Source organism: Pristiophorus japonicus, chromosome 27, assembly GCF_044704955.1.
Source record: "Pristiophorus japonicus isolate sPriJap1 chromosome 27, sPriJap1.hap1, whole genome shotgun sequence".
Classification (NCBI taxonomy): Eukaryota; Metazoa; Chordata; class Chondrichthyes; family Pristiophoridae; genus Pristiophorus; species Pristiophorus japonicus.
The window spans coordinates 4,788,035-4,814,958 of NC_092003.1; the positions used below are offsets into that span (position 1 = coordinate 4,788,035).

The 26,924-nt window shown below is 47.9% G+C and overlaps 1 protein-coding gene and 1 long non-coding RNA gene across 2 annotated transcripts in view; one reads left to right on the forward strand and one right to left on the reverse strand.

Annotated features, from left to right (window-relative positions):
• LOC139239429 (ADP-ribose glycohydrolase MACROD1-like) overlaps positions 1-26,924 on the forward strand; it is a 1,029,639-nt gene that overhangs the window by 650,179 nt on the left and 352,536 nt on the right. The gene's annotated exons all lie outside the window — the stretch shown is intronic.
• The window catches only part of LOC139239431 (uncharacterized), an 86,070-nt gene continuing 79,018 nt past the window's right edge, over positions 19,873-26,924 (reverse strand). The window contains exon 3 of the long non-coding RNA XR_011588654.1: positions 19,873-20,071. This is a non-coding gene — a long non-coding RNA (uncharacterized lncRNA). The remainder of the gene's footprint in view (positions 20,072-26,924) is intronic.

Here is a 26,924-nt window from a genome sequence, read left to right on the forward strand (position 1 = left end):
CGCGTGTCATATTGGGAGGCCGCGGTGATGGACTACAAGCTGACAGCAGAGTGGGGATGTACCCGGGATTATTCTGTCATAACTGTATTAAGAAAAATGATAAGACATGTAGTGTGCTTTGGATGGAGAAAATGATACTTTTTTTTTGCACAATCAAAACTCTACCCAGACCAGCAGTAAAGTGCCAATGCTAGGGTATCTTAACCAGATGTGGCCACATTCAACAACAACAACAACTTGTATTTAATAGCACCTTTAACGCAGTGAAATGCTCCAAGGCGCTTCACAGGAGTATTATGAGACAAAAAATTTGACGCATAAGAAGAAATTAGGGCAGGTGACCTTAGTCAAAGAGGTAGGTTTTAAGGAGCGTCTTGAAGGAGGAAAGAGAGGTTTAGGCAGGGAGTTCCAGAGTTTGGGGCCCAGGCATTTGAAGGCACGGCCACCAATGGTTGAGCGATTATAATCAGGGATGCTCAAGAGGGCAGAATTAGAGGAGCGCAGAGATCTCGAGGCGGGGGTGGGGGGGCGGGGTTGTCAGACTGGAGGAGGTTACAGAGATAGGGAGGGGTGAGGGCCATGGAGGGTTTTGAAAACAAGGATGAGACTTTTGAAATCGAGACGTTGCTTAACCGGGAGCCAATGTAGGTCAGCGACCACAAGGGGTGATGGGTGAGCAGGGCTTGGTGCGAGTTAGGACACGGGTCAGCCGAGTTTTGGATCACCTCATGTTTATGTAGGGTAGAATGTGGGAGGCCAGCCAGGAGTGCGTTGGAATAGTCAAGTCTGGAGGTAACAAAGGCATGGATGAGGGCTTCAGCAGCAGATGAGCTGAGGCAAAGGCGGAGACGGGCGATTCAGTAGAACCTATCCCTGTAATCTTTTTCAGCCTCACAACCCCACAAGATGTCTGCGCTCCTCAAATTCTGCCCTCTTGAAAATTTCTCATTATAATCGCTCAACCGTCGGTGGCCGTGCCTTCAGCTGTTTGGGCCCCAAGCTCTGGAACTCCCTCCCTAAACCTCTCCCTCGCTTTCCTCCTTTAAGAAGCTCCTTAAACAAGCTTTTGGTCACCTGCCTTAATTTCTCCTTTTGTGGCTCGGTGTCAAATTTATCTGTTTTGTCTGTAACACCGCTGTGAAGCGCCTTGGGATGTTTTACTACATTAAAGGTGCTATGTAAATAAAAGTTGTTATTATAATTATTAATGATAATATATCTCATTTATGCACTGGTAATGAGGTCCAGGGCTGTAATTAATCCTCCGTATTGTTCAGCGGGCGTTGTAAGTGCAGACAGCAGGACTGATTCATTCTTTCTGAATGTATGTGTAACGTGCAACAACCTAGAATCTTGGCACTGTGATGCAGCGTTGTGATCGGAATAGGAGTCTAGACAGGGTCGCCTTGGGGGAAGGGGGAACAAGCATTAGCTGCTATTGGGAAGGTTGGAGTGACGATTCAGTTCAAGTAATTTTACCCCACTCCCTATTTTTCTGCGAAACGTTAAAAATGACTCCCACTCAACTCAACTCCAACGCGGTTATGATACGAATTGCAGGTGTGCTATTGATAATTGTCTTGTGCAAATCCCGGGCTGACCACTCCTATCTTCTCTGAAGTGTGTGAGGGTGACAGGAAGCTAACTCTTGTCCCTCTTTCTTCTTTTCGATACGTACCTGACATCCACTCTTGACCCCCATCTCTCCGCACCGTGCAGCGCTGTAAACTGATGCTCCGCATAACCATCCCGAACAATGGCAACCTTCGGAACAGGTATCATTGTCCCTGGGATCGTCCGAGCTTTGGTTCTTGTCCAGAAATAATTGCAAAAGGGAGTCAGGGAGATGATGGTTTTTGTAAGATCAGCTAATATAAATAATTATCATCTACTCCACATGCATTCGACCATGAGCGCTGTCCATGCAGGTACGCAGAGAATGTTGCTCTTGGGAACGCTTGCTGTTTGCTGTGGCTGACTGCAAAGGTGGAATCAGTCTGAGGGCAGAACTGTCCCCTTTAAAGAAGCGACTTTGGAGCTGAAATGGCCCCTTTTTATAGCCCCGTTAGCACCTCCGGGGTGGGGAGGGGGGCGCTAAATTATGGCGTTACGGCCCGGGGGAGGCGCCTCTGGGAAAATTGCCCCAGAGGTTTCGGGGAGCTGTCCCGGCAGCACCAACACCCGCGATTAGCACCCTGGGCTGGCGCACAACCGGTGGTGACATCATTGCCGTACGCACCGATTCCTCACCGCTCCCTACCGACCCCTTTGCGCCCAGCGGGGGAAATTTCCTCGAAGCTGGCGGACATCCGCCACTAGGGCTGCCATTTTAAATTGTCGGCCGACTCTTCTGTCGGCGTGACAATGTTGGCCCTCGCGCCGACCAGGCCACCATCATGCAGCCCGTCAGGCCGTTTTGGTCGATCGCCTCCCTGGTGGCCCAGTGGCTGGCCACCATGGGCCTGCAGAGCACACAGCTGCCCTCCCCTTTAATGCCCAGGGAGCGCCCCTCCGAGGAAACGGATCGTCAGCGACAGCGCTTGCTACCTTTGAGGAGCACATGGCCCAGTTCCATGTCGGGTGCCGGGACATCCGAGCCGGCGATAATATTCCCGGCCCCGGAAGGTTACCGCCCCCCAATCCGGCGAGCGGCAATTATGCCCCCTTTGAATGTTCTGTTGGAAGAGGAAAAACAGAGGAGGATGTCTGTGTTTGGGGGAAGAGAAGAAAGCTCTTCTGTGACTGAATCTACAGCACATACGGGAGGAGGTGGCTGACAGACAATGCCATCTCCCACCTCCACAACAGATGGGAGGAATCCGAGAAGAAATTCTTTGGTGCAAAGAAACGTGTCTAAGGTTCCCAACAGTTTGACAACTCAAATTAAAGCTATAGCCAGGCATGTATGTGTCACAGCTGCTCAGGCGCACTCTCGCCTCTGAGTCAGAAATGGGTTCCAGCCCCACTACAGGGAGTTGAGCACAAAATCGAGTCTGACACTCCAAGTGCAGTGCTGAGGGAACGCCGCAATGTCGGAGGTGCAGTACTGAGGGAGCGCCGCACTGTCGGAGGGGCAGTGCTGAGGGAGCGCTGCGCTATTGGAGGAGCAGTACTGAGGGAGAGCCGCACTGTCGGAGGGGTGGTACTGAGGGAACGCTGCACTGTCGGAGGGGCGGTACTGAGGGAACGCCGCACTGTCGGAGGGGCAGTACTGAGGGAGTGCCGCACTGTCGAAGGGGCAGTACTGAAGGAGCGCCGCACTGTCGGAGAGGCAGTACTGAGGGAGTGCCCCACTGTCGGAGGGGCAGTACTGAGGGAGTGCCGCACTGTCGGAGGGGCAGTACTGAGGGAGTGCCGCACTGTCGAAGGGGCAGTACTGAGGGAGCGCCGCACTGTTGGAGGGGCAGTACTGAGGGAGTGTTGCACTGTCCGGGCTGCCGTCTTTTGGATCAGACGTGAGGCCCCGTTAGTCCTCTCGGGTGGATGTAAAAGATCCCTCGGCCACTAGCAGGCGAGTTCTTCCCGATGTACTGGGGCAAATATCCCTCAACCAACATCACAAAGTAAAGAGATGTCATTATCACATTGCTGTTTGTGGGAACTTGCTGTGTGCAATTTGGCTGCCGCGTTTCCTACATTACAACAGTACTACATTATAAAAGTACTTCATTGGCTGTAAAGCGCTTTGGGACGTCCTGAGGTGGTTTAAGGCGCTGTATAAATGCAAGTCTTTGTTTCTTTTGCATGCTACAAGCTGTAAGCTCCCAACAGCAGCAAATAGCAGCCGAAAGTGATGCACAAACGACAGTATGAAATGGCCAAAAAAACAAATTTGCAACCCTGCAAATTAGCCAGTCCTTTATAATATGTCCTTACTATACAGTACAAATGCACACGAGACCCATACTTGAGAGAAGGTCACTCTGTGACCAGTAACCTTTATTCCAGCACTGAAGTGATGAAGGTGGGTGGAGCTTCCCCTTTGATACCTAGAAGTCCAGATTAGGGAGTGTCTCCCACAAGTTCACCACCTAGTGGTCAGTATTCTCATGGTGTACAATTTAGGTCAGTTTATACATGGATTACAATGACAGTTGAATACATGACATCACCTCCTCCCCCAAAGTCTTATTGGGATCACAGGTTAAGTCTCTCTGGTGGTTTACGCTCCCTTGTAGAGCGCCTGAGTTGGGGCTCCGGTTGTTGGGCGCTGGCCTGAGTGTCTGCTGTTTGCGGTGCCTCAGGCCTGTCCGGACTGCCCACAGTGACTGGGCTCTCCTCCACTTGGTTCTGGTGTTCGGTCACCTGTGGTGGAATGAACTCTACATCGTGTTCTTCCTCTGCTTCTTCTATGGGGTTGCTGAACCTCCTTTTTGTTTGATCCACGTGTATGCGGCAGATTTGTCCATTGGTAAGTTTAACGACCAGAATCCCCACTTTGGCAATCACAGTGCCTGCAAGCCATTTGGGCCCTGCAGCATAGTTGAGGACAAAGACAGGGGTCATTGACATCAATACATCGCGCCCTCGCATTCCCGTCATGGTAGTCACATTGTGACCAGCGCCTGCTCTCAACAGTTTCTTTCATGGTGGGGTGTATGAGGGATAACCTGGTTTTGAGCGTCTTTTTCATTAGCAGCTCTGCGGGTGGAACCCCTGTGAGCGAGTGTGGACGGGATCTATTGGCCAACAGGAGGCGCGATAAGCGGCTTTGTAGGGAACCCCTTTGGATTCTGAGCATCCCCTGTTTGATTATCTGCACTGCTCGTTCCCCCTAGCTGCTTGAGGCCGGCTTGAACGGTGCCGTACTGACATGGTTAATACCACTTCCTGCCATGAAATCCTGGAACTCAGTGCTTGTAAAGCACAGGCCATTGTCGCTGACCAAGACGTCCGGTAGACCATGGGCAGCGAAGATTGCCCGTAGACTTTCTACCGTGGCAGAGGATGTGCTTGAATTGAGAATGTCACACTCGATCCATTTGCAGTAGGCGTCTACTACAACCAAAAACATTTTTCCCATGAAAGGACCTTTGTAGTCCACATGGATGCGTGACCATGGCTTGGCGGGCCAGGACCAGGGGCTAAGGGGGGGCTTCCCTGGGCGCATTGCCTAGCTGGGCACACGTGTTGCACCTGCGAACACAAAGTTCCAGGTCTGCATCTATCCCTGGCCACCAAACGTGTGACCTGGCAATTGCCTTCATCATGACAATGCCCGGGTGCTCATTGTGGAGTTCTCAGATGAACTCCTCTCTGTCCATCTGGGGCATGACTACTCGGTTTCCCCATAGTAGTAGGCAATTGGCCTGAATCAAGAGTTTATCCTTGCGACTGTGAAATGGTTTAAATTCCTCAGGGCATGCCCCGTTCCCCATTCAGGACACATTTCTTGACTAAAGACAGTAGCGGGTCTCTATTTGTCCAGACTTTGATCTGACGGGCTGTCATGGGTGAGCCTTCGCTTTCGAAAGCTTCAACAGCCATGACCATCTCAGCAGCATGTTCGGTGGTGGGTAGTGGGAGCCTGCTGAGTGCATTGGTGCAATTTTCAGTGCCCGGTCTGTGCCGAATTGTATAGTCATAGGCGGCTAACGTGAGTGGCCACCTCTGTATGCAGGCCGACGCATTTGCATTTATGGCCTTGTTGTCGGCCAAAAGGGACGTTAGGGGTTTGTGATCTGTCTCCAGCTCAAATTTTCTGCCAAACAGATACTGGTGCATTTTTTTTACTGCATATACACATGCAAGCGCTTCCTTTTCTACCATCCCGTAGCTCCTTTCTGCCTGGGACAGACTTCTGGAGGCATAAGCTACAGGCTGTAACTGACCCTTGGCATTAACATGCTGCAACACAAACCCGACACCATAGGACGACGCATCGCATGCCAAAACAAGTTTCTTACATGGGTCATATAGCGTTAACAGATTGTTAGAGCATAACAAATTGCGTGCTCTATCAAAAGCCCTTTCCTGGCTATCCCCCCAGACCCATTCGCGACCTTTGCGTAGGAGCTCATGTAGCGGCTATAACAGCGTGCTCAATTTGGGAAGAAAGTTACCAAAATAGTTCAGGAGCCCCAGGAACGAACGCAGCTCCATCGTGTTACGGGGTCTGGGTGCTCTCTGGATCGCTTCCATTTTGGACGCAGTAGGTCTGATCCCGTCTGCTGCTACCCTCATCCCCAGGAATTCTACCTCTGGAGCTAGGAAGACGCACTTCTCCTTTTTCAGTCGCAGCACTACCCGGTCCAGTCTGCGTAGCACCTCCTCCAGGTTGTGGAGGTGTTCTTCAGTATCGCAACCCGTGATGAGGATGTCGTCTTGAAAAACCACCGTCCTTGGAATTGACTTGAGGAGACTTTCCATGTTTCGTTGAAAGATCGCGGTGGCCGAGCGAATCCCGAATGGACATCTGTTGTACTCAAACAACCCCTTGTGTGTCATGATGGTGGTCAGCTTCTTCGACTCACTCGCCAGCTCCTGGGTCATGTAAGCTGAGGTCAGGTCCAATTTTGAAAAAAGTTTGCCACCGAATAGCGTCGCCAAGAGGTCCTCCGCTCTCGGTAGCGGATACTGGTCTTGGAGTGACATCCGATTGATGGTGGCCTTGTAATCACCACATAACCTGACCAACCCATCCGCCTTGAGCACCGACACAATCGGGCTCGCCCAGTCACTGAATTCGACTGGCGAGATGATGCCTTCCCTCAGCAGGCGGTCTAATTCGCCTTGTAGCTTTTCCCGCATCATGTACGGCACTGCTCTGGCCTTGTGGCGTACTGGCCTGGCATCCGGGTTTGTGAATCACTACCTTGGATCCCATGAAAGTTCCAATGTCAGGTTGAAATAGTGAGTCAAATTTGTCCAGGACCTGTGAGCATGATATTCGCTCCACAGAAGAAATTGCATTGACATCGCCCCATTTCCAGTTCATGACAGCAAGCCAACCTCTCCCCAGCAGTGCGGGACCATCCCCCGGGACAATCCAGAGTGGCAACCTGTTCTCCAAATCTTTGTGGGTCACGACTACCGTAGCGCTGCCTCGCACCGGAATGATCTCTTTTGTATATGTCCGTAGCTGTGCGTCAATCAGCAATAATTTTGGCCTCCTGGCCTTGGAAACCCACAACTTGTCGAACTGTTTGATACTCATCAGGGACTAGCTGGCCCCCGTGTCTATCTCCATTGATACTGGGATGCCATTGAGGAGCACTTTCATCATTATCGGTGGCGTCCTGGTGTATGAACTGTATATGTGCTCCACATGAACTCGCTGAACTTCAGCTTCCAGCGATTTCCCTCTTTGGGTTCGACTACATGCTCGGGCATGTCCGATTGTCCCTGTCTGCCTGGAGAACTGTGTACCGCATTAACAATGTTGACTCCCTGTCCATTTGCTGCATTTAAAAGCAAGATTTTTGTCAAACATCATTCTGGTCTCTTCCTCCCCTGAGATAAATGTCTGGGCCATCAAAGCCGCCGTTTCCAGGGTCAAGTCTTTGGTCTCACTCAGTTTCCTGAAAACCCCAGCATGCCCGATGTCCTCAATAAAAAAGTCTTGCAGCATCTCTGCTCTGCATACATCTGGGAACTCACATAGGCTCGCCACGAAGGTCTGCCACGAAGTCTGGAACGCTTTGCACTTCTCGCCGCCGGTGCGTGTAAAACCGGTGTCTCGCCATGTGCATGCTGCTCGCCGGTTTAAAGTGTTCCCCGATCAACTTACTGAGCTCTTCAAAAGTCTTGTCCGCCGGCTTCTCTGGCGCTAGAAGGTCCTTCATCAGGGAGTACGTCCTGGATCCACAAACCGTCGGGAGATGAGCCCTGTGTTTGTCGGCCGAATCCTGTCCCAGCCATTCCTTAGTGACGAAACTTTGCTGTAGTCTCTCAATAAAATCGTCCCAATCATCACCAACACAGTATCTCTCGTCTGTGCTGCTAGTGGCCATGCTCGCGTGGTTTAAATCCCAGTTTCTCGTCGCCAATAATATGTCCTTACTATACAGTACATACTGGATCAGTAACCTTTATTCCAGCACTGAAGTGATGAAGGTGGGTGGAGTTTCCCCTTTTATACCTGAAAGTCCAGGTTAGGAGTGTCTCCCACAAGTTCACCACCTGGTGGTCAGTGTTCTCACGGTGTACAACTTAGGTCAGTTTATACATGGATTACAATGACAGTTGAATACATGACACTTTATACTTTTAATGATCGAAGTTCCAGAGCAGCAAAGCCCAAAAGCACCAGTTTTAAAATACAAGCAATGCTAGAGGAATTGGGTAGGGGAAAAAAATCACAGAATTTAGCATGGGAAATTTATTGCGGTGCAGACTCAATAGACCGATTGGCCTCCTTCTGTGCTGTACTATTCTATGATTCTATGAAATATTTATATATGATCAATTACAATTAGAAGCTTTATGCAGCCCATGGACACTTCCATTCTAGGCTGGCTAGCTCTTGGTCAGCCGGCAGGGACATGATAGGCCGAAATGCCCTCCTTCCATGCTGTAAATTTCTCTGATTCTATGAATTTTTTGAATGCTTTTTATTTCACGAGCTCTGGGGCCAATTTATCAGACAGGAGACAGGCAGACAGCCCACTTCAAGCTTGGATTGGTGTCTGAAAGCAGTGACCATCCGTTGCTCCTTGAATCCCCCTTCTTCATCTTGCATCTCACCCTGACAGCCTGCCCCATGGCCAGCATTGGTCACATGAGGCAGAGGTGTTCCCCACACCCCCGTTTCCCCCCCCCCGCCCCCATGTTACTGCACAAAATAACCAAGCCACCCACCAAGGCATGAACAGATTATTTCAGTAATTGAGAATAGTCTTGGCTGTCGAAATATTTGGACAGCAAGGTGAATATTAATCCATTCGAACACAATGTGTGTGACCCCAACAATCTGTGAAAGACTATTGGGGAAGCACGTGGGTGCATTAATGGAAGTTAATGTAATGTTTGTTACAAAAAAAATATTTGTTGAGGATCCCTTCATTTCATCAGCCTCCGACTGTTGTTGTTCAGTCCATTAAGAACTCACTTTTTCAGTTTCTAAATTATTTACCTCTGAACAACATCGGGAGGATTGATTTTTTTTTTAATACGAACTTTGAATAAGTGCAGCAAAGTTGAATTAGAGAAACCTAAAGAAACAGAAGAGTTTTTTCATTCCGTTTCTCCACTCACTTCCTGGGATCAAGTGTTACCCTGGTCAGTGTATGAAGCGACTTTGTAAATGATTTTAAAAGGAACGTGTTTACGATTTCCTGTAAACATTGCAACCAGAGCCATTCCTGAGCCCACAGGACACTTATTCTTGCTGGGGTCTGGTTCCACAGTGTTGGCAATCCGCCAGTACCTCACCCGAGTGGTCTTGACTGTGAATGTCGCCAGGATATTTGGCCATCATTGTCAGCTGTGGCTCAGTGGGCAGCACTCTCTCGCTTCTGAGTCAGAAGGTTGCGGGTTCGAGTCCCCCTCCAGGGACTGGAGCACAACAATCTAAGCTGACACTCCCAGTGCGGTGCTGAGGGAGTGCTGTACTGTCGGAGGGGCAGTACTGAGGGAGTGCTGCACTATCATAAGAAAGAGGAGCAGGAGTAGGCCATACGGTCCCTCGAGCCTGTTCTGCCATTTTATACGATCATGGCTGATCCGATCATGGACTCAGCTCCACTTCCCTGTCCGCTCTCCATAACCCCTTATTCCCTTAGCGTTTAAGAAACTGCCTATCTCTGTCTAAAATGTATTCAATGTCCCAGCTTCCACAGCTCTCTGAGGCAGCAAATTCCACAAATTTACAACCCTCAGAGGAGAAATTCCTCCTCATCTCTGTTTTAAATGGGCGGCCCCTTATTCTAAGATCATGCCCTCTAGTTCTAGTCACCCCTATCAGTGTAAATATCCTCTCTGCATCCACCTTGTCAAGCCCCCTCATAATCTTATACGTTTCGATAAGATCACCTTCCATTCTTCTGAATTCCAATGAGTAGAGGCCCAACCTCCTCAACCTTTCCTCATAAGTCAACCCCCTCATCCCCGGAATCAACCCAGTGAACCTTCTCTTCAACAGCCATTAGCCACATCTTGCCAGAGGGTAGATAAAATGTCCTGTACATATATTTTTTTAAAAAGAACTGCGTTTGACCCCAGCAAATGTTGTCATCATCCAGGGTCACTTACTGAGATAGAGTTTGCTATGCTGTAATTTGGGGGGATATGTGAGGGGGAGCGAAGGCCAGGAGGTAGGGATGTGCAGAACTCCCCCGTTATGCTCTTACTCTAAGATCTTCTGAGGCGAGATGGGAGATAAAATAGTTCTGGAAAGAAATTAGAATGAAAAGAATTTGCCCATTTCTATGACTTTGGTGTGTAAATGTTAATTTAAATGTTACAGAACTTGTCACTCTGGATGTTACATCAATGATGAGATTAGTCTATTGGGAAACAAAGGAGGTCATTCAGCACTCAGTGAGTGAGTCAGTGACTGACAGGATAAAGAGAACATTTTACTCACAGGGTACCGCTGTTAAGAGCCTTGTCCTTTTCTGAGAGAAAGCGACTGAGGTAGAAACAAAGAAATTGTGTGACTGACAAAAAAAAAGATAGAATTATAAAATTGGCCGTCAAAGAAAGTGCAGTGCAGTCAGTGTGGGAACTATTACCTGGTAAAGGGAATATTGGGTAATCGGCAAGAGCAGCGGTGCGGTGGGGCGAACGAAGAGGCCCAGTCTCTCAAAATATTCAGCACAGAGAACTTAAAATGGGGCCAGCACGACTCCTGCTGTTGCACATGACTCCAGTTCAGTGATTTGCTGACAGGTGGATATTTCTGTGAAGTGATCAGAAATATCCAAACTCCTCCACCTCTGCTGCCATCGACTGAATTATTTCAGCTATTGGTTATGTTGTGCTTTTGCCTGGATTGGACATTTAGTTGCATTTTACAGCACAAATTACGCACATTTGCATTGCACAGGGTTTAGATTATTCCACATATGTTCGCATTGCACGCATCTACTTTACACAGATTCACACATTAGTTTTGAAACTCAATTCACAGGTTATACAAGTTCTCTTGTTGCTTTCCACGACCCACTGTTTTATACCGTGCTCTCTCGAAGGTGCTGACTTTTTTTATTTGTTCATGGGATGTGGACGTCGCCGGCATTTATTGCCCATCCCTAATCGCCCCTTGAGAAGGTGGTGGTGAGCCGCCTTCTCGAACCACTGCAGTCCCGTGTGGTGAAGGTGCTCCCACAGTGCTGTTAGGGAGATGGTTCCGAGATTTTGACCCAGCGACGATGAAGGACCGGCCGATATATTTCCAAGTCAGGATGGCGTGTGACTTGGAGGGGAATGTGGAGGTGGTGGTGTTCCCATGCGCATGTGCTGCCCTTGTTCTTCAAGGAGGAAGAGGTCGCAGGTTTGGGAGGTGCTGTCGAAGAAGCTTTGGCAAATTGCTGTAGTACATCTTGTAAATGGTACACACTGCAGCCACGGTTCGCCAGGTACCGATCCATAGGGCACCTGCAGCTCTCCAGCACTTCACCTAACCACGGGCTGAGACATCGAAGTAGATTTCAACTCACGGCAGCGGATCGGTTAACTGTGAAACGCCCTCGCCCAGTTTACTCCCCATCTGTTTTCACCAGGAGTCAGTGGATATCGATCTGGAACGGGAACCATGGCTGATTTTCCCTTCCCAAGCTGAAGTGTTTTAGGGCCATATCAATGTCGAGCTGAGATCTGTTAACTCAGCATAGACCAGGAGGTCTAACCTGGGATTTTTCTTGTCTGTATGAACCAGTAAAAAGAAAAGAAAGACTTGCATTTATATAGCGTTTTTCACGACCACCGGATGTCCCAAAGCGCTTCACAGCCAATGAAGTACATTTGGAGTGCAGTCACTGTTGTAATGTTGGAAACGCGGCAGCCAATTTGCGCACTGCAAGCTCCCACACACAGCAATGTGATAATGACTCAGATCATCTGTTTTTGTTATGATGATTGAGGGATAAATATTGACCAGGACACCAGGGAGAAATCCCCTGCTCTTCTTCGAAATAGTGCCGTGGGATCTTTTACGTCCACTTGAAAGAGCAGACGGGGCCTCGGTGTATCATCTCATCCGAAAGTATGACGGAAAGAAAGTGTCCTTTGATGCAGTGGGACCGCACGCTACTGTGGTTACTAATGCCTGCACATCATTGAATGACCATGGTTTGGCTGATAAGTAATGGCTAATGGTGCAGGATAAATTACCTTTCTCTCTGCTAATGATTGCTTGAGGCCACTCATGCCAGGCAGGACCAGATGGTGACCACTTCGATCATACACTTGTCAGGAATTCTCAAGAAGTGCATTAATCATTCACTTGTTGTGTTGCATGTTTCAGCATGAAACGTGCTCTGCTGTCACTGCAGGCTCCATGTGTCAAAGCACTCTATCCTGCCCAGGCAGCGCTCAACTCTGGCCCGGGACATTTGGCGTGATGGAGACATCATCAGGAACAAAAGTAATGAACAGGGTGTTAATTGCGCTTGCTCCGCCCCGATTTCTCCCTCTCCTCTTCCGAAAGACAGTGCCTCTTGCTGCAATAAGGTTCCACAGACACTGGCAACCCTCAGATGTCTCACCCAAGTGGCTCAATCTTGTCCTCGCTTGATGTTGGTGTCTCAGCCTCTGCTTTCTTCCTAAGACCATAACGAGGATGAATTTCGAGGAAACGTTAAAGAAGCTCAAGGTTCACAGTCCGGAGAGGAGAAGGTTAATGGGTATTCATCAAATATTACATAGAATCAGAGAATCTTACAGCACAGAAGGAGGCCATTCGGCCCACCGTACCTTTGCCCACTCTTTGAAAGAGCTATCCAATTAGTCCCACTCTTCCCCCCTGCTCTTTCCCCACAGCCCTCTATAAATGCACCACGCCGCTCTTTCCTCATCTAACTCTTATCAGCATAATCCTCTATTCACTTCTCCCTCATGTGCTTGTCCAGCCTCCCCTTAAATGCATCGATACTATTCGCCTGAATCACTCCCTGTGGCAGCGAGTTCCACATTCTCACCACTCTCTGGGTAAAGAAGTTTCTCCTGAATTCCCTATTGGATTTTTTGGTGACTACCTTATATTGATGGCCTCTAGTTATGCTCTTCCCCACAAGTGGAAACATTCTCTCTGTATCCACTCTATCAAAACCTTTCATAATTTTAAAGTCCTCTATTAGGTCACCCCTCAGCCTTCTTTTTTCCAGAGAAAAGAGACCCAGCCTGTTCATCCTTTCCTGATATGTATACCCTCGCATTTCTGGCATCATCCTTGTAAATCCTCTCTGCTCCCTCTCCAGTGCCTCTGTATCCTTTTTACAATATGTATTCAGTGGTTTTGTTTCTCCCGCAAGCCTCTGAGAAGAACAAATGTAGAATTTGATTTTCCAATCGGCATTATTTTAACACCAGCATTAACCCTTTGAAAATAACGGCGATCAGAAGATCTAGGCTACAATCATGGAATCATTGAATGATACAGCACAGATGGAGGCCATTCGGCTTATCATGCCTGTGCCGGCTCTTTGAAAGAACTATCCCATCAGCCCCACTCCCCCCTGCTCTTTCTCCATAGCCCTGCAAATTTTTCCCTTCAAGCATTTATCCAATTACTTTTTGAAAGTTACTATTGAATCTGCTTCCACCGCCCTTTCAGGCAGCGCTTTCCAGATCACAACAACTAGCTGCGTAAAAAATAATGTTTCTCTATGTCACCTCTGGTTCTTTTTCCAGTTACCTTAAATCTGTGTCCTCTGGTTACCGACCCTCCCGCCAGTGGAAACAATTTGTCCCTACCCACTCTATCAAAACCCCTCATCACTTTGAATATAAAATCTCCTCTTCACTTTCTCTGCTCACATCCCTCTATGGCCTCGCCCCTCCCTATCTCACAACCACCCGAGATATCTGCGCTCCTCAGATTCTGCCCTCTTGAGCATTCCTGATTATAATAGCTGAACTATTGGTGGCCGTGCCTTCAGCTGTCTAGGCCCAAACTCTGGAACTCCCTCCCTAAACCTCTCCGCCTCTCTACCTCTCTTTCCTCCTTTAAGACGCTCCTTAAAACCGACCTCTTTGACCAAGCTTTTGGTCATCTGCCGTAATTTCTGCTTATGCGGCTCGGTGTCAAATTTTTGTCTCATAATACTCCTGTGAAGCACCTTGGGACGATTCACTATGTTAATCATCATCATAGGCAGTCCCGCAAAACGCGGATGACTTGCTCCCACGCCAAAAAGGGATGAGTTCACAGGTGTTTCAATGAAGGACCTAATAGTCCAGATACCGAACTACATGTTGAAGGGTGGAAGATGCCTGTGCGTGGATTTTTTTAACGTGGGGTGGCCGTTGCACACCAGCCACCATACGGGCTTGACAGAGCGAGGCCTTGGCGGCCCCGACCTGTGAGAGACCATCAGCGGCAGGTCGGGGTCATAAAAGGAGCGGCGAGCGGCAGCCATGGGCAGTGTGGCGGCGTACCACTTCAAGGTACAGCGCAAGCTGGTGCAGGAGGGCGACGGCAGCGAAGAAGGACTATGTTAAAGGCGCTATATAAATACACGTTATTGTTGTAAGGAGAACAACCCCAGCTTTTCCAATCTCTCCACGTAGCTGAAGTCCCTCATCCCCTAGTAAGCCACCTCTGCACCTTCTCCAAGGCCTTAACAGCCGTCCCAGAGTTGTCGGCTAGTGAATGACAATCATTCAGTGAAGGGGGAATTTACTTCAAATGTCTTGAGTTTCCCTTTAAGAGGCAGACCGTAGTAATGCTGCTTAGCTCTGCATATGACCTGAAAGCAACAAACAGGAAAACAGGATTCAAAGGATAAATTTTCAGAGGAACAGCATATTCCTCTGTGATTGTATTCCATTACTAATTGATTTGCACTAATGGCAGCATCTGATCTGCGTTGGTCAATACAGAAACATTAAATTACTGCTAAAGCTGTCAATAAATCTGCGGCAATAATATCCTCCCAATTACGCAAAAAGCTTTTTCTACCTCGAGCAATTACTGAAACTGTGTCATAAAATGCCTGCGAAACAATAGAAAATGAAATTGTTTGTGCTCTCAAGCATCTGAAACGTTTTTATTATTCACCCTTGTCATTATTTTCACACTTCCTGCACATTTGCCCCTCCCATGGCCAGCGAGTGCCCAGCCAACCTCTTCTTGGGTCTCCGGCAATCACAACTTGTGCCAGGATACAGAAGAACATAAGAAATAGGAGCAGGAGTACCTGAAGATGGACGATACAATGTATTTGCTTCATGGGTTCTTGCTTAAGCATTCATAGCAACACATTTCTATCAAGAACAAGTTGGTTCGTTAATAATCACACGACACATTACCAGTTCATCCACTGGGCTCACAACCGCATACCTCATCGTGGATGACCTAGACCCAACTGGCTGGGGTTTTATTGAGTCTTGTGAACATCACGTGACTGGCTAAGGCACTCACAGTGCAACAGCTCCACAAACCTATGAGCATGCTCACAGGTGCATATATTACAGACAAGATCAAAGCCGAGCAATTCTTCTGCTGGGTTAAGTATCCAGGCTTCACTTGGCCTCTGTCTTTCATACCCTCAATGAACAGACCATCACTACCAGTATACCACCAGAGAATCTTACATCACAGAAGGAGGCCATTTAGCCCATCATGCCTGTGCTGGATCTTTTAAAAGAGCTATCCAATTAGTCCCACTCCCCCTGTTCTTTTGCCCATAGCCCTGCAAATCTTTCCTTTTCCAGTAATTGTCCAATACCCTTTTGAAAGTTACTATTGAATCTACTTCCACCGCCCTTTCAGGCAGCACGTTCCTGATCACAACAACTCACTACATAAAAGATATTCTGCTCATCGCCCCCTCTGGTTCTTTTATCAATTATCTTAACTCAGTATCCTCTGGTTAACAACCCTCCTGTCACTGGAAACACTTTCTCCCGATCTATTCTAACAAAAGCCCTCATGGTTTTGAACACCTCTATTAAATCTTCCCTTAATCTTCTCTGCTGTAATGGCCACTCTGAGATCAGGGAGCTGCGGGATCTCCACAATGTGGTACCACATCAAAGTCAACAGTAATGTTCTTTTTTATATATTACTCCAATTTCTCCCCTTCTTTCCTGAAGGATACAGTTCCTGCAGTCCAATATTTTACCCAGCTGACCATTCTGAGTGCCTAAGACTTGAATACATAATCTAGACTGGCACTCCAGTGCAGTACCGAAGGAGTCCTGCACTGTCGGACGGGCAGTACTGCACTGTCGGAGGGGTAGTACTGAGGGAGCGCCGCACTGTCGGAGGGGCAGTAGTGACGGAGAGGCGCACTGTTGGAGGGGCAGTACTGAGGGAGAGGCGCACTGTCGGAGGGGCAGTACTGAAGGAGCCCTGCACTGTCAGAGGGGCAGTACTGCACTGTCGGAGGGGTAGTACTGAGGGAGTACTGCACTGTTGGGGGGGCAGTACTGAGGGAGAGGCGCACTGTCGGAGGGGCAGTACTGAAGGAGTCCTGCACTGTCGGACGGGCAGTACTGCACTGTCGGAGGGGTAGTACTGAGGGAGTACTGCACCGTTGGAGGAGCAGTACTGAGGGAGCGCTGCACTGTCGGAGGGGCAATACTGAGGGAGTACTGCACTGTTGGGGCAGTACTGAAGCCAGTGCTGCACTGTTGGAGGTGCCAGCTTTCGAATTAGATATTAAACCGAGGTCCCGTCTGCTCTCTCAGGTGAACGGAAAAGATCCCATGGTATTATTTTGAAATAGAGAAGGGTGTTCTCCCTGGTGTCCTGGCCAATATTTACCCCTCAATCAACATCACTATAAAAGCACAACATAACTACAAATCTGAAAATTGCCTTCCAGTAAACCTAGTACATCAGAATCAACCACTTGCAGAAAGCTATATTTGGATGGCCCTCATACTTTCCTCACTGTGATGCACGGCAATATTGGATTGGGTACTGGCCTTAGACTATTTTATATCATGTAACAGGAAGGGGCAGGCATCTGAAAAGGTTACAATGGTACTGTGATAAAAATAGAAGATAAGGCAAAGTGAATTGACAATTAATAATCGAAAAGTTTGCAAGACAGATCATGAGAGAGGTTTAGGTTAGGAAGGCCCATCTGCTCTATGGATCTCATTCTCATTCTCCCTCGCCCAGAGTTACTGACAGACTTTGCATTTATATAGCGCCTTTCACCACTACCAGACGTCTCAAAACGCTTTACAGCCAATGAAGTTCTTTTTGGAATGTAATCACTGTTATAATGTGGGAAACGCAGCAGCCAAGTTGCACTGTTATAATGTGGGAAACGCAGCAGCAAGCTCCCACAAACAGCAACGTGATAATGACCAGATCGTCTGTTTCAGTGATGTTGATTGAGGGAAAAATATTGGCCAGGGGACAAGGGAGAATTTCTGTGCTCTTCTTCGAAACTATGTCATGGGATCGTTTACGTCCACCTTAGAGGGCAGGGGGGGGCCTCAGTTTAACGTCTCATCGGAAAGACGGCACGTCAGACAATGCACTGGAGTATCATACTGAGGCCATTTATCGCACCCAATTTACAGACCAGTTACCATCAAACAACAGCACAGACTGTTAATCAATCCTCGGACCTTCTGTGTTAAGTTGTTTGGAACAGATTGCAGTAAAAGTTATTGGCAAAAGAAAGACTTGCATATCAATGGCGCCTTTCACGGCCACTGGATGTCCTAAAGCCCTTTACAGCCAATGGAGTAGTTTTGGAGTATAGTCACTTGTAATTGGCAGGCATACATTAATAGCTGTGAGATATGAAAGGTATGCGTTACAAAAGAACATGCATTTGAAAGGACCTAAGCCATCCCAACATACTCTTCTATATCAAATATCAGACTGAGGCAGCTACAATGCTACAACATAATCTTGAAATTCATGTAGGCAGTGTAAACTGGCTGTCACCATGACATGTAAACCCTCGGATTGTGTTGCAGATTTGTTACTCGTTCCTGCAAACCCATGTTTCTGTGTTTAATACACTCAGGGCTACCGACAGGTGATTCTATAGTGGATGTTGCTTTCTTCCTGCCTGTTATCCATTGTAGAGACATGGAATTCCCCGTATCAAGCTGCCGTTAAGTGACTACGCTCACAAATGTTTGTTTTTAATGGTGAGGACTTTAAGAAATGTTGTCCTCCCACACACGCATCAGTGGACACATAGTCCCTTCACTAGACTAGCAGGATGGGCTGTACTCACTCACTTCTAAAGAAAGAACGACTTGGATTTATATAGCGCCTTTCACGACCACAAGACGTCTCAAAGCGCTTTACAGCCAATGAAATACTTTTGAAGTGTAGTCACTGTTACAATGTAGGAAACACGGCAGGCAATTTGCGTACAGCAAGCTTCCTCAAACAGCAATGCGATAATGACTAGATCATCTGTTTTTTTTATGTTGATTGAGGGATAAATATTGGCCCCAGGACACCAGGGATAACTCCCCTGCTCTTCTTCGAAATAGTGCCATGGGACCTTTTACGACCACCTGAGAGCGCAGATGAGGCCTCGGTTTAGTGTCTCATCCGAAAGACGGCACCTCTGACAGTGCAGCACTCCCTCAGTACTGCCCCTCCGACAGTGCGGCACTCCCTCAGTACTGCCCCTCCGACAGTGCAGCACTCCCTCAGTACTGCCCCTCCGACAGTGCGGCACTCCCTCAGTACTGCCCCTCCGACAGTACAGCGCTCCCTCGGTACTGCCCCTCCGACAGTGCGGCGCTCCCTCGGTACTGCCCCTCCGACAGTGCGGCGCTCCCTCGGTACTGCCCCTCCGACAGTGCGGCGCTCCCTCGGTACTGCCCCTCCGACAGTGCGGCGCTCCCTCGGTACTGCCCCTCCGACAGTGCGGCACTCCCTCAGTACTGCCCCTCCGACAGTGCGGCGCTCCCTCAGTACTGCCCCTCCGACAGTGCGGCACTCCCTCAGTACTGCCCCTCCGACAGTGCAGTGCTCCCTCAGTACTGCCCCCCGACTGTGCGGCGCTCCCTCAGTACTGCCCGTCCGACAGTGCGGCACTCCCTCAGTACTGCCCATCTGACAGTGCAGTGCTCCCTCAGTACTGCACTCGAGTGTCAGCCTAGATTTCTTTTGTGCTCAAGGCCCTGGAGTGGGACTTAAACCCACAACTTTCTGACTCAGTGGCGAGAGTACCACCCACTGAGCCACGGCTGACAGATGCTGACGTTTTAGTTGAGACTGCAACTCTCTTGTTTTATAGTTACTGTTCTGTACCTACAGAATGGCCAGTTTGCCGGTCACGGACCTTTGGCAACTGTTGTAAGGAAAATAACAGCTAGCATTGCTTTCCTGTCAGCATCGTGCAGCGTTCAAGAAAATTCAAAAAGGGAGAGACGAAAGGTGAGTTTTACAAAACAAATGTGCATACTGCACAACTACAGGCCCAACATTTATCGTGCAGCAGCTTTATAAAATGCCTCAATGGAGGAGGAGGAGATGTGGTGTGAGCAGTGTATTCGCTTCATGGGTTCTTTGCTGAAGAATTCACAGCTACACATTTGCTGTAAAGAATTAGCTGGTTTATTGACAAAGGTATAACAATCAAACTGAACCCTACCCTGTTGATCTTCCGGGTTCACAGCTGCGCGCCTCATCGTGGAGAACCCGGACTCAGCTGACTGGAGTTTTATGGAGTCTTGTGAAGATCACCTGACCGGCGAAGCCACTCACAGTGCAACAGCTCTACAAACCTGTGAGCATGCTCACATGTGCATACATTACAGTGTGCAGACGTGTTTCTGCCTTTTGCGAGCTGATATGTGACGTGATGTGTCTCTAATGGTGGCTATAGATGAGTCTCCCACAGGTCAGACCATCTGTCTGAGGAACGAAACACTGGGAGGCGGAATTATGGAGAGAGGTGATTCATTGTGCCCTTCTCGTGTGCCACAGGCAATCCTGGACTTGGCAATTAAAGATGCCACAGCATGTGTCTGCCTGCATCAAAAGAACAAAGAAAGACTTGGATTTATATGGCGCCTTTCACGACCACCGGACATCTCAAAGCGCATTACAGCCAATTAAGTACTTTTGGAGTGTAGTCGCTGTTGTAATGTAGAAAATGCCAGGTTTCCTGCTCCTGATGACTATTCAAGGACCCCGATTGGAAAGTGTTATATATGTGGACTTGTATTTACTCTGTACAGCCACCAGAGGGCTCATTCCCCAGAGTCCCAAGGGATCCCATAATCCCTTGGGAGCACAGGTATTTAAGAAGGCTTCACAGGTTGGCTGAGAGCAGGATCAGGCTCAGCTGCGATGCTTCCCTGGTTGAATGCCTTGCCAACACTCACTGGGCTGGCACATTAAGTATAGCCGCTTGTGTATGGTAGGAGAAGGCAGTCAGCGCCTGGAGTCAATGCCTTCAGGAGAGGAGAAAATCAGACCAGCAAAGATCTGAGCAATTTTAAATACTGCTGATGCTGTTTGGATAGAGTCACTTTGCGTATCTTTTTGTGTCGTGCTGGAGTGTCATTTGTCCCATTTCTGAAACCACCCGAACCAACAATTTCTGTGACTGCGATCTGGTGCCCATTTGTAGTCAGGTTGAGGCTGTGTTTGTTGCTGTTTTATTTATAGATAAAAGCTTGCATTTGTTTTCATTTTTATTTCCCCTCTGATTCATGTATTATTTAAGGGTTGAAACGTCTTGTAATTGAACCCAATCTTTGTGGCAATTTTGATCCTAATTTTCCACGGACACTCGGCAGGAATGGAGCAACAATTTCTCAGTGGGTCCTGGGTGATAAGCAGACACTTACTTTAGAGGACCTGTGAAGTATCATTTACAACATCCGATGTCTAGGACTGAGTGAAGTGAATAAAAAATAATTGACCTCGCCCACTTTCTCAGCTCATGCTGCTTTGCAGATCACAGGGGATACCTGAAGATCTCCGGGAATGAGTTGAGCTTCATTCACTTCAGAACAGAGACCAATTGAACCCCAGCCCCGATTAAACGAAAGACATAAGAAGTAGGAGCAGGAGTAGGACATTCGGCCCCTCGAGCCTGCTCCACCATTCATGGCTGATCTGATCTTGGCCTCAACTCCACTTCCCTGCCTGCTCCCTTCAATCCTTGACTCCCTTATTCAAAAATCTGTCTACCTCCTCCTTAAATGAGGAGCGCAGACATCTCGGAGGGTTGTGGGTCTGGAGGGGATTACAGAGATGGGGAGGGGGCGAGGGGCCATGGAGGGATTTGAAAACAAGGATGAGAATTTTGAAATTGAGGCGTGGCTTAACTGGAAGACAATGTAGGTCAGCGAGCACAGGGGGTGATGGTTGAGTGGGACTCGGTGTGAGTTAGGACATGGGGCAGTGAGCACAGGGGGTGATGGGTGAGCGAGACTCGGTGCGAGTTAGGACATGGGGCAGTGAGCACAGGGGGTGATGGGTGAGCGGGACTCGGTGCGAGTTAGGACACGGGCAGGTGAGTTTTGGATCACCCCTAGTTTATGTAGACTTTCCCAGAGCTTCTGCGGCAGTCCCGACTGGGAACTGAAGATACAAAGGAAAACCTACATATTTGATACATTTCTGTTTGGAGGATTTCTACACAACAGACTAAAGGACCACGAGGCACATAATCATGTTATTCATCAGTTCTACCATTCAAGTACCTGTACATTGGATGTGAGCAGCAGTCTTCGGGCTGCTGTGGGGATTTCACTTGCTTGGCATACCTGACTTCCATACCAAGAAGCGCATTGCTCTCCTGCGATCAGCTCGGCTCTGAGCACAATCTCTTGAGTGCCCAATATGAATCGGTAAACTCACACACAATGTTTCAAAAACATGAAGTAATTCTGAACATAAGCACATAAGAAATAGAAGCAGGCGTAAGCCATTTGGCCCCTTGAGCCTGTTCCGCCGTTCAATAAGATCATGGCTGATCTGATCTTGACCTCAACTCCATTTTCCTGCCTGTTCCCCATAATCCTTGACTCCCCTGTATTTCAAAAATCTGTCAATCTCCACCTTGAATATATTCAATGACTCAGCTTCCACAGCTCTCTGGGGCAGAGAATTCCAAAGATTCACGACCCTCTGAGAGAAGAAATTCTTCTTCATCTCTGTCTTAAACGGGCGACCCCTTATTCTGAAATTATGCCCCCTAATTCTAGATTCCCCCCATGAGGGGAAGCATCCTCTCAGCATCTACCCTGTCGCACTTCCTCAGAATCTTATATGTTTCAATAAGATCACCTCTCATTCTTCTAAACTCCAATGAGTACAGGCCCAACCTGCTCAACCTTTCTTCATAGGACAGCCACTTCATCTCAGGAATCAACTGAGTGAACCTTCTCTGAACTGTCTCCAATGCAAGTATATCCCTCCTCAAATGAAATGATGGATCTGATGGTCTTGCCATTGAAGGAAAGATTCCAGCAGAGTGACTAGTAACAAACTGTGCATGTGGAACATTCACGCACATGCATAGTGCCTTTAAAGTTGCACTTGCAGCTTCCTAGCAACTGCACATCCAGGGTTGTGAGGCTCACATTGCATACTATGAATTCCATGTAGAGCGAGGTCCTGTGGGAAGAACATAACATAAGAAATAGGAACAGGAGTCGGCCATATGGCCCCTCGCGCCTGCTCCGCCATTCACTATGATCATGCCTGATCTGATCATGGACTCAGCTCCACTTCTCCGCCTGCTCCCCATAATCCCTTATTCCCTTATCGTTTAAGAAACTGTCTATTTCTGTCTTAAATTTATTCAATGTCCCAGCTTCCACAGCTCTCTGAGGCAGCGAATTCCACAGATTTACAACCCTCCGAGAGAAGACATTTCTCCTCATCTCAGTTTTAAATGGGTGGCCGCGTATTCTAAGATTGTGCCCTCTAGTTCTAGTCTCCCCCATCAATGGAAACATCCTCTCTCATCCACCTTGTCAAGCCCCCTCATAATCTTATACGTTTTGATAAGATCACCTCTCATTCTTCTGAATTCCAATGAGTAGAGGCCCAACCTCCTCAACCTTTCCTCATAAGTCAACCTCCTCATAGAAACATAGAAAATAGGTGCAGGAGCTGGCCATTCAGCCCTTCTAGCCTGCACCGCCATTCAATGAGTTCATGGCTGAACATGAAACTTCAGTACCCCCTTCCTGCTTTCTCGCCATACCCCTTGATCCCCCGAGTAGTAAGGACTTCATCAAACTCCCTTTTGAATATATTTAGTGAATTGGCCTCAACTACTTTCCGTGGTAGAGAATTCCACAGGTTCACCACTCTCTGGGTGAAGAAGTTCCTCCTCATCTCGGTCCTAAATGGCTTACCCCTTATCCTTAGACTGTGACCCCTGGTTCTGGACTTCCCTAACATTGGGAACATTCTTCCTGCATCCAACCTGTCCAAACCCGTCAGAATTTTAAACGTTTCTATGAGGTCCCCTCTCACTCTTCTGAACTCCAGTGAATACAAGCCCAGTTGATCCAGTCTTTCTTGATAGGTCAGTCCCACCATCCCGGGAATCAGTCTGGTGAATCTTCGCTGCACTCCCTCAATAGCAAGAACGTCCTTCCTCAAGTTAGGAGACCAAAACTGTACACAATACTCCAGGTGTGGCCTCACCAAGGCCCTATACAACTGTAGCAACACCTCCCTGCCCCTGTACTCAAATCTCCTCGCTATGAAGGCCAACATGCCATTTGCTTTCTTAACCGCCTGCTGTACCTGCATGCCGACCTTCAATGACTGATGTACCATGACACCCAGGTCTCGCTGCACCTTTCCCCTTCCTAATCTGTCACCATTCAGATAATAGTCTGTCTCTCTGTTTTTACCACCAAAGTGGATAACCTAACATTTATCCACATTATACTTCATCTGCCACGCATTTGCCAACTCACCTAACCTATCCAAGTCACTCTGCAGCCTCATAGCATCCTCCTCGCAGCTCACACTGCCACCCAACTTAGTGTCATCCGCAAATTTGGAGATACTACATTTAATCCCCTCGTCTAAATCATTAATGTACAATGTAAACAGCTGGGGCCCCAGCACAGAACTTTGCGGTACCCCACTAGTCACTGCCTGCCATTCTGAAAAGTACCCATTTACTCCTACTCTTTGCTTCCTGTCTGACAACCAGTTCTCAATCCACGTCAGCACACTACCCCCAATCCCATGTGCTTTAACTTTGCACATTAATCTCCTGTGTGGGACCTTGTCGAAAGCCTTCTGAAAGTCCAAATATACCACATCAACTGGTTCTCCTTTGTCCACTTTACTGGAAACATCCTCAAAAAATTCCAGAAGACTTGTCAAGCATGATCTCCCTTTCACAAATCCATGCTGACTTGGACCTATCATGTCACCATTTTCCAAATGCGCTGCTATGACATCCTTAATAATTGATTCCATAATTTTACCCACTACTGAGGTCAGGCTGACCGGTCTATAATTCCCTGCTTTCTCTCTCCCTCCTTTTTTAAAAAGTGGGGTTACATTGGCTACCCTCCACTCGATAGGAACTGATCCAGAGTCTTTGGAATGTTGGAAAATGACTGTCAATGCATCCGCTATTTCCAAGGCCACCTCCTTAAGTACTCTGGGATGCAGTCCATCAGGCCCTGGGGATTTATCGGCCTTCAATCCCATCAATTTCCCCAACACAATTTCCCGACTAATAAAGATTTCCCTCAGTTCCTCTTCCTTACTAGACCCTCTGACCCCTTTTATATCCGGAAGGTTGTTTGTGTCCTCCTTAGTGAATACTGAACCAAAGTACTTGTTCAATTGGTCTGCCATTTCTTTGTTCCCCGTTATGACTTCCCCTGATTCTGACTGCAGGGGACCTACGTTTGTCTTTACTAACCTTTTTCTCTTTACATACCTATAGAAACTTTTGCAATCCGCCTTAATGTTCCCTGCAAGCTTCTTCTCGTACTCCATTTTCCCTGCCCTAATCAAACCCTTTGTCCTCCTCTGCTGAGTTCTAAATTTCTCCCAGTCCCCAGGTTCGCTGCTATTTCTGGCCAATTTGTATGCCACTTCCTTGGCTTTAATACTATCCCTGATTTCCCTTGATAGCCACGGTTGAGCCACCTTCCCTTTTTTATTTTTACGCCAGACAGGAATGTACAATTGTTGTAATTCATCCATGCGGTCTCTAAATGTCTGCCATTGCCCATCCACAGTCAATCCCTTAAGTATCATTCGCCAATCTATCTTAGCCAATTCACGCCTTATACCTTCAAAGTTACCCTTCTTTAAGTTCTGGACCATGGTCTCTGAATTAACTGTTTCATTCTCCATCCTAATGCAGAATTCCACCATATTATGGTCACTCTTCCCCAAGGGGCCTCGCACAATGAGATTGTTAATTAATCCTCTCTCATTACACAACACCCAGTCTAAGATGGCCTCCCCCCTAGTTGGTTCCTCGACATATTGGTCTAGAAAACCATCCCTTATGCACTCCAGGAAATCCTCCTCCACCGTATTGCTTCCAGTTTGGCTAGCCCAATCTATGTGTATATTAAAGTCACCCATTATAACTGCTGCACCTTTATTGCATGCACTCCTAATTTCCTGTTTGATGCCCTCCCCAACATCACTACTACTGTTTGGAGGTCTGTACACAACTCCCACTAACGTTTTTTGCCCTTTAGTGTTCTGTAGCTCTACCCATATAGATTCCACATCATCCAAGCTAATGTCTTTCCTAACTATTGCATTAATCTCCTCTTTAACCAGCAATGCTACCCCACCTCCTTTTCCTTTTATTCTATCCTTCCTGAATGTTGAATACCCCTGGATGTTGAGTTCCCAGCCCTGATCATCCTGGAGCCACGTCTCCGTAATCCCAATCACATCATATTTGTTAACATCTATTTGCACACTTAATTCATCCACCTTATTGCGGATACTCCTTGCGTTAAGACACAAAGCCTTCAGGCTTGCTTTTTTAACACCCTTTGTCCTTTTAGAATTTTGCTGTACAGTGGCCCTTTTTGTTCTTTGCCTTGGGTTTCTCTGCCCTCCACTTTTCCTCATCTCCTTTCTGTCTTTTGCTTTTACCTCATTTTTGTCTACCTCTGTCTCCCTGCATAGGTTCCCATCCCCCTGCAATATTAGTTTAACTCCTCCCCAACAGCACTAGCAAACGCTCCCCCTAGGACATTGGTTCCGGTCCCGGCCAGGTGCAGACCGTCCGGTTTGTACTGGTCCCACCGGTTCCAATGCCCAAAATCAACCTAGTGAATCTTCTCTGAACTGACTCCAAAGCAAGTATATCCTTTCATAAATATGGAAACCAAAACTGCACGCAGTACTCCAGGTGTGGCCTCACCAATATCCTGTATAACTGTAGCAAGACTTCTCTGCTTTTATACTCCATCCCCATTGCAATAAAGGCCACGATTCCATTGGCCTTCCTGATCACTTGCTGTACCTGCATACTATCCTTTTGTGTTTCATGCACAAGTACCCCCAGGTCCCGCTGTACTGCGGCACTTTGCAATCTTTCTCCATTTAAATAATAACTTGCTCTTGGATTAGTTCTGCCAAAGTGCATGACTTCACACTTTCCAACATTATACTCCATCTGCCAAATTTTTGCCCACTCACTTAGCCTGCCTATGTCCTTTTGCAGATTTTTTGTGTCCTCACACATTGCTTTTCCTCCCATCTTTGTATCGTCAGCAAACTTGGCTACAGTACACTCAGTCCCTTCTTCCAAATAGTTAATATCGATCGTAAATAGTTGGGATCCCAGCACTGATCCCAGCGGCACCCCACTAGTTAATGGTTGCCAACCAGAGAATGAACCATTTAT